General features: G+C 36.9%; 1 protein-coding gene and 1 non-coding gene across 2 annotated transcripts in view; both read right to left on the bottom strand.

The window, feature by feature from the left end:
* Positions 1-12,368, bottom strand: part of GALNTL6 (polypeptide N-acetylgalactosaminyltransferase like 6) — a 1,232,148-nt gene that overhangs the window by 331,707 nt on the left and 888,073 nt on the right. The gene's annotated exons all lie outside the window — the stretch shown is intronic.
* LOC127490437 (U7 small nuclear RNA) lies at positions 408-469 on the bottom strand. Its single transcript, XR_007918387.1, has one exon. It is a non-coding gene; the product is annotated as a U7 small nuclear RNA (small nuclear RNA).

Genomic DNA, 12,368 nt, shown 5'->3' with positions numbered 1-12,368 from the left:
GGATATGATTTAACTTTCTATCTTTTGTTGGTAGTGAAGAGATGTGGCACATCAGCAGTAGGACTCTACACATGATTTTAAGAGCTATGCCAGCAGAGCAGAGCTGTGACTGCTGAGTTATACTAGTTTGATCCTGCTATCATAAAATCTCCATATCTACTCAGCAGGACCTTTTGACCAAATTTTTAAAAGGGAGAAAGTTTTTGAAGAAAACTTACCTTCTGAAAAAGCCATAAGATGTTTAGTCTTTATAAGAATTTGCTTATAAGCAAGTTTGGTGTTGTAACAGGGCAAGAATGGTGGACAATAAGGATAGTTGATTCTATTTTACCTTAATCCTTGCTCTTGTGTGAACTTTCTATTTTAGCATCAGATATTGCCTAAAAAATGTTTGTTTTTTGGGGGGGTGGTGCTTTCCGGTACAAACCAGAAAACCTGATAGACAAATTCAAAAAGAGCTGTAATGCTGAAATGCTTGTTTTAATATTACTCAATTATGACCTTGGCTTTCAGGTTGTATTTTTTTTCGCATTGCTATGGTCTGAATGTAATCCTTGTCAGCTTCATATGTTTAATCCCCTTGGTGATAGCATATGCAGATGGGACTTGTGGGAGGCAATGAGGTTAGAATAGTGAAGCTCTCATAAATGGAACTAGTGCTCTTAGAAAAGAGACCCCAGAGAGATCCCTCTACCATTTGAGGTTACAATAAAAACACAGCCATCTAGGAAGTGGGCCCTCAGCAGTCACCATATCTGGTGGTGCCCTGATCTTATATTTCCTGGCATGCACAAATCTGAAAAATTAGTTTCTGTTATTTATAAATTACACAGTGTATAGTTTTTATTATGCAGCAGATCTTCTTCCCCAGGAACATGAAGCTGAGAAGTGTCACCTAAAGAAAGAGACTGTCTTGGTGATAGGACACCAGAGAGATTGCCCACTGTATCCTATTAATGAAAGTTCCTGATCTGACCTGGTTACTAACTTGTGTTGTCTTGCATGTTGTGAGAAATCAATAGCCTTCTAAAAATCAAGTTATTATCCTTAATTTAGCCTCAATTTCTTTCTGTCTTTTTAAAAATATTTATTTTATTTATTTGAAAGAGTTAGAGAGAGGCAGACAGAGGTGGAGACACACACACAGAGATAGACGTCTTCAATCCACTGATTCACTCCCCAAATGGCTGCAATGGCTAGGGCTGGGCCAAGCCAAAGCCAGGAGCCAGGAGCTTCTTCTGGGTGTACTACATGGGTACAGGGGCCAAGCAGTTGAGCCATCCTCTGCTGCTCTCCCAGCTGCTCTCCCAGGCACATCAGCAGGGAGCTTGATTGGAAGCAGAGAAGATGGAACAGGAGCTGGTACCCATAGGAATGCTGGCATTACAGGTGGCAACTTAACCCATTATGCCACAATGCCAGCCCCATCCTGAATCAATTTCGATTGTTTGTTTACTTCCAAGTAGTATAGCAATTATTCTATATTTAATTATGTACAACATTAATGACTCAGTATCGTGGATACATGAGTATCTGAAGTATATGTCTAGGCTGACCAAACATAGTTACTGACATAATAACATAATACTCCTCCAAGGCAAACTCCACACAACTGAAAAACCAATTTATTCATTCTGAATCAGTAAGCATATTTTCATTCACCTTTGAAAATTTACTGATAAACAAGATGAAAGGTGTGAGAAAGACACCATAGTGTCTCTTAAATAAAGTAAAACCTACTTCCTTAAGGCATAGTGCTCAATTTCTACCTTTTAGGTAAAGGTTTTGAGATATGTTCTTTAAGACTTCAGGCTCCTTGAGCCCTGTATGTAACGATTTTTTTCTTTCTTGTGGGAAACAGATGGGAATAGCAGGCTGTTGCATTGTCTGCTAAAATGAAGTATGGTTCCTCTCTTTCCATAGATAGATTGCCTGTCTGCAGCAAGGGAGGAGACTGTGTCATATCTCAAATTTATATTTAAAGCATACTTTTTATTTAGAAATCTTTATTATTTGCTTTGTATCCCTCTGTAAAGCAATAGGGAGGGACTTGCTTTTAAAAAGCGGGGGAAATGTGCTTAGATATCGTGACTACTAACAGTTTCTGCAGGGAGCAAAGTATTAAGTGATGAAGATATTAAAATGCCTCCTTGCTTCTTACATTGAGAGGCATTTCTAGAGCCCTGACTGTGGAAAGTAGGATGACCTTAATTTCTATATTCATTACAAAATAATCCACACCAGCTGTAGAGTCCTGGACAGGACACTGGGGGAAGCCTAACGTCAGTGGAAAACTAACAATGGTGCATTCAGTACAAGTGAATAGACAAATTATATGAATCTCTCTCCACTCGTGTCTGTTCACATCAGCACCTTTGATCATTAGCCACTCAACCTGCTATAGATTACTTCCTTTATCAATACCCCTCAATTCTTTAACATTGTTTTAATAATATGATTAAATATTTGTGTGTTAAGATCTAGCAATGTCTATTGTCTTTATGATCAACCAGACTTACAGGCAGATATCAACTTGCTTTGACTAGTGAGGTCATGCTGAATCTTTTTGATTTCCTTTCCTTTTGATATGGTTACAGATCATCATTTTGATGACAATTAAAATCAATAATGACTAACTTTTAAAACATCGTGCAAGGTGTACGGCACGTAACAAATCTTCCCAGGCAGACAAATCAATTAATTCACAAGCATTTATTGGGATTCCGCTCCTGGGCGAGGTTCACTGGTCCCAACAGAGCAACAGAGCAGGGGAAGTCGCGCAGCAGAGATTGGGAGGGTTCCTTTTATAGATTCAGGGCATGGAGGTTAAAGGTTGAGGCAGGTCTGATCCTCATTGGTTGACCTTAAGGCACCCGTGGGGACCTTGACAAGGACTTTCCATTCCCGGAAGTATAGGCCTTCCCTCCTTGCGGATCCCAAAGCTACCAGATTGTGCTTATTTGTTTTATATTTCTAGAATTTCTCCTATTCTTGCTAAATCTTTATGTATGGATCATTGATTGAAATTTCTTGGTATCATTAAAAAAATTTTCAGTAATCTCCCATGCAGTTTTTTTTCAAGACACCAGAACTAATTTCAAACATCTCAATATTTACAGGGTTCAACTGCTTCATCTGTGTTTTGTTTTCTCTTTTCAGGAAAATAAATTTCTTCATGGAGCAAAAGTAAATGAATTCATGTTTTTGTTTTTTTTTCTCTTTGTAATACATCAGTATTTCTTCTTTGGCTTACAGTATTGAACTTATTTACTGGAACATTTTAAAAATATTCCTTTTCATATTCACAGCAAATCTGCTGTAAATCTTAATTCTTTGTAGCTGTGCCCTATCTTGTGATTATGGTATATGATCAGATGCCTTCGGGGAATTAGCAAGGATTTGAGGCTATGGCATTTCAGTCATTCAAGTAAGATCCTTTCATGAGCTCATTCCTTATAGTCTATTTTTATTGTATGTTTATTTCCAAGAGAAACTTACTGTTTTTATTTCCTTTTGGTGATTCTGAGAGAGTTATTTATAAGATGAACTAATTTCTCTTCTGTAACCACACAACTGGGAATATCACTATGAAAAATAGCACCTTTATGTATGTGTATGCATTTGCGTGATTTTATTAAGTGTATTTCTGTAATTCTGTGTTTAGTTATATTGTATACATATACCCACATGCATTTATGCACATTTATGTGAAAAGTTTAAGATGAGTTATGAGGGGCTGGCTCTGTGGTACGGTAGGTTAATCCTCCACCTGTGGCGCTGGCATCGCATATGGGCACCAGTTCTAGTCCCAGATGGTCCTCTTCCAAAATCCAGCTCTCTGCTATGGCCTGGGAAAGCAGTGGAGGATGGCCCAAGTGCTGGGGCCCCTGCACCTACGTGGGAGACCAGGAAAAAGCACCTGGCTTCTGGCTTCGGATCAATGCAGCTCCAGCCATGCGGCCATCTAGGAAGTGAACCAACGGAAGGAAGACTTTCTCTCTGTCTCTCCCTCTCACTGTCTGTAACCCTACCTTTCAAATATATAAATAAAATCTAAAAAAAAAAGATGAGGTCTCAAACATCATCAGGTAGGGTGCAGGCGTCTTAGAGTAGTGGGTTAAGAAGCTGCTTGCTTGGAATGCCTGCATCCCATATTGGAAATCGGGATTGGGTCCCGCCTAGCTTTCTGTTAATGTACTGCCTGTGAGCAGCAGATGGCTCAAGTACTTGGACCTCTCCCACCCAAGGGGGAGACCCTTATGGGGTTTCTGTCCCCTTAAAATTTATATGTTGAAATCTTAACGCCAATGTGGTTGTATTAGAAGATGGGGCTTCTGGGGGGAGGTTATTAGATCTTGAGGATTGAGCCCTCATAAATAGCATTAGTGACCTAATTGCTTGCCTCTTCCATCATATGAGGTTACAGCTGACCACCTAAGACCCAACAAACACAACCTCACCAGACACCAAATCTACTAGTGACTTGAACTAGAAGTGTGAGAAATGCATTTTATTTCAGTTATAAGTTACCTGATTACTGTTGGTTTGTTCTAGAATGATTAAGATAGAAATTATTTCAAAAAAAGACATGTGGGGAAACTTGTTAGATGACTTTATACTTATCCATACTTATGGTATAAAAAGGCTCTCAGGCATTGGAAATTAGAGGAAGAATCTTGAAGTTTGCTTTGGAGTGAGTTGTCCTAAGTATCTTACCTCCTCTCTTTTAGAGAGGAGTGGTGGAAGAATTCCTCCTTAGATAACTGGACTTCCATAGGATTACCTGAAGACTTTTTGATACATAGCACCTCCTTCCTTACCCCAAACACACAAACATAGTTTAGGTGACACAGTGAACTGTGTCTGAATCATCCTTGAGAATTCTAAAGGTTGAAAATTGGCTTGGCAAGCCTAGGGCAGCAAAGTATATGGCTTCATTTTAGGAAATAATGGAGCTCCCAGAGTTTCTCAAGGGAAAGAAAGAGATGTGAACATATGGGAGAAAGAACCTGCAAAGGGAATTCAGATTCCATCCATTAGCCCAACTGAAGGGGAGACAGGATCTCAAGAGAAGGAAGCTGGCAGTGGCTTCCTAATGCTTGGAGGCTGGAAGAGGACTCACACATTGCTAGAATACTGATACAGCTGCCTGCATCTGGCAACCTCAGGTGGGAAGTCTACAGCTATGGGAGCTCTTTAAAGAACTCAGGATAGTTATGTGAGCTAACGTAGCAGCTCTGAAAAGGTATGAGGCCACCTGACCACTTCAACCAATCAAACCAAAGCAGCGGAGGAAAGGCTCTATTTCAGTAGTGAGGAGGAGCCTCTCAGGTACCAAAGAGAAGTTTACTAAATTCCACTTCCTTGTTTGTGGGTGTACCTCTTGTAATAGGCCCATATTGGGTGAGAAGATGTAAGGTCAATATCAAATGCACTAGGGAGTTTGGACTGGCATATGGGAATGGGGAGCTGTATTATAGAACTGAGCCTATAATTTGCAATTCAATGAGACTATAGGACTTTTTACAAGTAATTGCTTTAGAATGATGAGAGTTTCATGAGTGAGCTTTCATTCATTCATGAGTTTCCATGAGTGAGTGGCAAAAATTCTGTCATTGACTAAATTTGAAAGAATGGGAGTCAAAAAGAGGTGGGCATTTAGAGCAATGGTTAAGATGCCACTTGGAATGACTGCATCCCCTGAGAGTACCTGGGTTTGAGTGCTGTCTCTGCTTTTCATTTCAGACCTTGGGAGGCAGCAGATGGTGGGCTCAAATAGTTGGGTCCCTGGCACCCATATGAGAGACCCAGATTGAACTTTTGGCTGGATCTACTGAGCACCAGCTGTTGCAGACATTTGAGAAGTAAACCAATAAATATGAGATCTCTCTCTCTCTCTCTGTCTTTCTCTCTCTCTCTCTACCTTTCATCGAAAAGTAAAATAATACTAATAAAAATACAAACTTAGGATTGAATTCCATAAGTCATATTTGTAACCCAGGAAAACCACTAAAATAGGCTGGTTTGTATTTTAACATATGCTTTCATCCAGTAACTAGGATATCCTGTCTCAATCTACTTGTCATCCTAGTCATAGTTCTTTTCATCATCTACTTGTGCTTAGAATAATTATTTATTTTTCTTAAAACCTTACCATCATTATGGAAGCCTCTGTTGTACACTTAAAAGTTTTACTTTGAACTAACATACTTGACTGCTTTCCAATGAAACAGATATGTTTTATTTAGCATTTTTATTTACTTAGAGGATTAAAGTAAATAGATGAAAGACAAGATTTTTATGATCTGATTTAACAGTGTGTTAGTTTTTTTAGGGGTTAAACACAGCTGTGGTGGGAGGTGCTATATTAGTTATAAAATTACCTATATTCTATTCCCAATTTTGTATATTCAGACTTGCAGTTCTAATGTTGATTATATCTCACATGATCCTGTCACATAATTTATTATTGTAGGCCAAAAAAGATGCCATGTGATTTATTTATTTGTATATTTACTTAAGTGGCATTCACAAAGCATTTTCAATTTTTAAAGTTTATTTATTTTGCTTGAAAAGTAGAGAGACAGACTAGCAGATAAATATCTCCCATTCATTGGTTCACTTCCCAAATGTTAATAAAAGTTGAGGTCTGGCCAAAGCCCAAAGCTGGGGAATCAATCTGGTTATCTCTTGTGGGTGGCAAGTATGCACTAATCACTTGAACCATCACCACCTGCTGCTTCCCAGACCACCATTAGCAGGAAGCTGGAATCAAGATAAATGCCAGGTTCGAGTCAAGATGCTTCGAAGTGTAGGGTATTTTGAAAAGCAAAGCAGATGACACAGCAACATCACCATAAATTCATGCTTTAGGACCAAATGACAATTGGTTAATACAACAGTTTTCAAAGGGCAGCCAGGGATGTGTAGGGTCAGGAACATTTTCATAAGAACACTCAAATGTTATTTGCTTTTGCTCTCTCATTTTCTTGTTATCATTACATATTCATGGTGGTTTCCAAATGCTAGATGATATGTGATGATGTCATCACACCAATAGCTAATGAGATATGTTCATATGTGCTTCTCTTTTAAAATGATCATTCAAACATTTTGGTGACATAATCCACATACAAAAGCTCTTTGAAGTGAGGTTTGAGCCCAAAGAGATTGAGAATCTCTAAATTATTTTTTGAGTGTGTAGTAAATAAAAAAATGGAAAATAAATAAAACTAGTCTAACTGAATATTAGTAATGGTTAAAGTCCCAGAAAAGACCAACATGAGGCTACTTTGAAAAGTTTGTGGAAAATGAAATTAAATGTAATTTTATTTTGGATCAAAAGATTATGAAATTCATGCATAGGTTTTTCATAATAGGTATTTCTCATGAACTTTTTGGAAACCCCCTATTTGCATAAATACTGAGTAAATATAATTTTTACTGTCTTTTAATATAGTTTTCTATGAACAAAAGCATTTGGAAAATCTTAATTTCATGATAATCACTTAATCAAAAAGGTCATAACCACTTGTTTTTAAATTTCCTGGCTAAATGTTTTTGAAGAATCACTTTTTAATATCATACTAATTGGATATACTACTTTTTAATTGTGTAGTTTATAGGAAGCAAATGAAAAGCAAAATTATTGAATGTATAATGTTGCAAACCAGTCAGATGATAAGATGACCTCATACTTTCTAGTTACTAAGAGAACAGTAATGAAGTATCACCTTTGATTTTACATTTTCATGAAAACTTAAGTATATTTAATGAAGTGAAGCTTTCCTCTGTTATTCCTTTGTATACATAGGGTGAGAAAAAACTTAAAATCACAAACAAACAAGGACCAGCTTTGATGTAGGGGTTAAAATGCTGATGAAGACACTTGTGTCCCATATCCCAAGTACCTTGGTTGGAAACCTGGCTCCAGTTCTTGACTCCAGCTTCTTGTTAATGTTGACCCTGAGAACATTGATGTTTCAATAATGTTTTTGCAACCCACTTGGGATTGAGATCCTGGATTGAGTTCCTGGCTTCCATCTTCAGCCCCAGCTCAAGTCTAGATATTATGGACATTTGGGGAGTGAACCAGTGGAAGAGAGCTCTCTCTCTCTGCCTCTCATTGTCATTGCCTCTCAAATTAAAAATAAATAAATAAATAAAACAACCAAACTCCAAAAAATGTAAAAATACCTGAAAGATAAATGCAATCTCTATCCCTTTTAGACAAAAAAGTTATTTTTGTGCAAATACTTAAGGCCATATTTTAAAAAAGAAAACACTGTTTTAAGTTTTTAAATGTGTGATAGAAAAAAAAAACACAGGACAATCAGCTCAATTGTTCAGAGTAATTTGTAAAGAGAGGAAATGAAACCAAAAATAGTCTTTTTGAGTCTTATACTGTGGAAAAGAGAGACACCTTAAGTAGTGATTGGAGGAACATTACACAAATGGAAATTTGGAACTATAACTGTGAATGTTTAACAATTTCCTTGGTATTGATTGAGTCACATGTACTATCATTGATCAAGGAACAGCAAATGAAATAACACATTATTTAATTGAGAAAGGTGTGTTAGTATCCAGGAGAGAAGAATTTTAAAAAATTAATGACTTAGAAGAAAGATTTTCTGAGATTCTAAGCATCCCAAATAAAAACAAATCAGAAAGAAATCATACTCTATGAAGTGTGGGAAATGAAATACAAAGGAGAGGAATCTCTGAGACATAAAAAAATAAAGCTGACAGAAAGGAATTAATGAATTCAGGACTCACAGTGAAACTATGAGAATGTCATACTTGCTTGTTCTGTTGTATATACTACTACAATTGCTAAACATTGTTTTCCTTTTGGTCTTAAGTTCTATAATAGGAAAATTAAAACAATTTAAAATATGATAAACAGAATAGCAAAAGAGAAAGAAAAGTATGAGGTCACTTACCTAAAAAAATTTTTGAAATTTATGAGATACTGATTCATGCAAATGAATGAATCACTTCCACAGAAGATTACCTATATCCATTTCTTTCATTATTTACTATCTTTCCTGTTTTTGGCTCCAGTAAATGTTAGTATCTCTTTTGTCTAGTGCTCTGACTTTGTAAGCCTTTGATCTCCTTCTTTTCCATATCTCCATCATTAAGGGAGAAGATAAGTGAGATTGACTTTCATAGGGTTTTACTTATTCTCTAGGAACTGTGGTGGGTGCTTTATATTATATCATTTAATCTTTGCAAGAATTCATGAGGTACTTAGGATTATCTTTATTTTCCAATGATGAATAGCAAGCATGATTTGTAAAAGATTATACAGTTAGTGAATGGCCAAACTCAGTTAGTATTCTTACCACTAAACCATAATTATTCCAAAAGTAATTAGCAATTATATAAAACATGGAATATTCTGTAATCAATAAAATATTAAACAATATTAAGTGGTCAATATTTGCTCACTTTTAATAGAGTAGAGATAACTTTCTTTAATGATCAACGTTCTTGGTTATATTTTGTCACTGGAGGTAGAAATAACAAAATGCTCAGGGGTACTAAGAGAGCACCTCTCTTTAATGGGTTTTAATGGGTTTCTGGAAGGGATCTGTAGACCAAGTTCCCACATCTCAGCTATGAGAAAATATTATCAGCTCCTTTGTTTTGTGCCAGTCTCTGCTGAAATATCTGGTTTTCTCTAAGCTGACAGTTCCATATATGTTCAAATCCAGAGTCTTATGCAGAAATAGGGCAACTGCTCATTGATCTGCCTTCTTGGATTACTCTAATGCACCAAAACTTCCTTGCCCTCATGACAAAGGACAACTTTGTTAAAAAGATTTTTGTTCCCAGATACATCGTTAAACAATATATTTGTGTTATTATTTTAAATAATGGAGTTCATAAGAGACTTAACTGCCCGTAAGTTGCATGTAGTGTATGTAGTTGCATGTAATTGCATGTAGTGAGCAGTCAATATGCTATAACTGAATGAAAAGAGATTCAAAAGCTGTAGAGGAGTTGTCATTCAAGGCAAAGAGAACAGCAAACATGATGCATATTTGAATCAACTTTAAAATGTACAGATCCCCAGGATACATATCAGATAAAAGGAATAAATAATTTTTAAAAGAAAATTTATTTATTTGAAAGGTAGACTGGCAGAGTGGCAGGCAGAAGGAGAAGGAGAGAGACAGAGATCTTCCACGTGTTTGTTTACTCTCCAAATGGCTGCAACAGCCAGGGCTGGGCATGGCTGACTCAAGGCACCAGGAATTCCATGCTTTTCTCCCACAGGGCTGGCAAGAACTCAAGTACTTGAACCATAATCCTCTGCGTTACTAGGTGCATTAGCAAGAAGCTGGATTGGAAGTGGAGCAGCTGGGTCTTGAACTGGTTTCTGATATGGAATGTCATTATCACAAGCAGTAGTTTAACCTGCTGCATCACAATGTTAGCCCCATGAATCAGAGATTTTTCAATGTTTCTCCTCCGACTCCCAATGCAGAGAATGAGATGTCTAAGGGAATCTTTGCGAGGAAACAGTAGATCACCCGGATGACAGGAGCACTGTGTAGCAGGAGTAGTAATAGAGGGCCTAAATATTAGGGAGGAGACAAATTAGGACTAAGTAAGAAGTGTAAAAGTGGTCTAAGATCACTGAGAAGATAGAAGACTCGTGCTTTGAAAGAATCACTGTCTAAAATGTTGTGAATAGACTGTGACAGACAGTAGTAGGGACAAGAATCCAGTGGAGGATGATTGTGTTGGTCCCGTTGATGAAGAGGATGATAGGTTCCTTGATTAGGACAGGGCAGTGTCTATGGGTGATGAAGGCAAACTTAGGGATTAGTGAGACATTTGGAAGATAGGATAGAATTAAAAACCCATTGGATCAGAGAGATGAATACATGAGAGGCATAGACGCCATTCCCAAACCCTAATTGCTGACATAACTTACTCACACTGAATAAACATCAAGGCTGTTTTTTATTTTTAATTTAATTTAATTTTTTTATTTGACAGGTAGAGTTATAGACAGTGAGAGAGACAGAGAGAAAGGTCTTCCTTCTGTTGGTTCACTCCCCAAATGGCCGCTACAGCCGGTGCTGTGCCAATCCAAAGCCAGGAGCCAGAGCTTCTTCCTGGTCTCCCATGCGGGTGCAGGGACCCCAGCACTTGGGCCATCCTCCACTGCCTTCCCGGGCCACAGCAGAGATCTGGCCTGGAAGAGGAGCAACTGGGAACTAGAACCCAGTGCCCATATGGGATGCTGGCGCTGCAGGCAGAGGATTAACAAAGTGAGCCACGGCGCCGGCTGCTGGTTTTTATTTTAATATTAGATAGCTATTTCTGAAACTTCACTTTCTGAATGATGGAAATAGAAATTTAAGGGCATATGCTCTCTTCTATTCCAGAAATTTTTCTTATTTGGAAAGATATCCTGCCATTTTATGTGTAACCCAACCCATCCCTAATGTTGATATCCTGTATAGTCCCCAGTTTCTAAGTGTCATCTCTCATATTAAAATAGGTGTATTTAATTTGATTTTCTTGTGTTCTTGTCATACACAGAGTAATCAGTTAGCATTTTTGACATGGGATATGCCTCTCTTGGTTGTCACCATGACTCCCCCACAGACTACTAGTATGTGTGTCTTTAAAAACTACATTGTAAAAGGCTACAGATGTTGCTTCAAAGACTTCAATTATGACATTTTAGAGTTATGTTCCAGAAAATCCTAATTGACATTTAAACAGTTTATCCATAGCATCGCAATTATCTCATTTTCTGAAACTTTTATAATCTGACTTCTTTTATGTATTCTTAATACTAAGTGGGAAAATTCTTAGGTTTTTAAATAAATAAGCAAGGGACATAAAAGGTAACTTAAAAAAGAACAGTTAGTGAAAAGTGTTTAAAATTAATTTAGCTTGACTTAGAATAAAAAGAATTCAAATTTAAACAACAGCACATGGTTTACACCTATAAAATTGAAAAATAATTGAAAAACAAAATTATCTGATTTTAGCAATGGTTCTATAAAATGGACACATCTCTGATATTAGCACAAATTGGTAGAAACTGTATGAAAAGTAATTTGCGGGTGTGTAACAGGAGACTTTAAAATGACTCTTTATTTTGACCCAAGAATTCCACCTGTCTAAAGAGACTATCTAAAATGTGTCTACATATGTGATATTAGTTGCAGAATTAGTTATAATTGCAAAAATCTGGAAATAGTCAATATTTCTGACTGGAAAATATTTGATAGAAGGGAGTAAAAATGCAGAATATCAAAAGAAGAATGAGAGATAAAATATGAAAACAGATTAATATAAGGAATTATATTATTTAATTATACATAAAGAATTAA

Source organism: Oryctolagus cuniculus, chromosome 2 (assembly GCF_964237555.1).
Source record: "Oryctolagus cuniculus chromosome 2, mOryCun1.1, whole genome shotgun sequence".
Classification (NCBI taxonomy): domain Eukaryota; kingdom Metazoa; phylum Chordata; class Mammalia; order Lagomorpha; family Leporidae; genus Oryctolagus; species Oryctolagus cuniculus.
The sequence above is the reverse complement of the archived record's forward strand: the minus strand, read 5'-3'. Positions and strand labels throughout refer to the sequence as shown.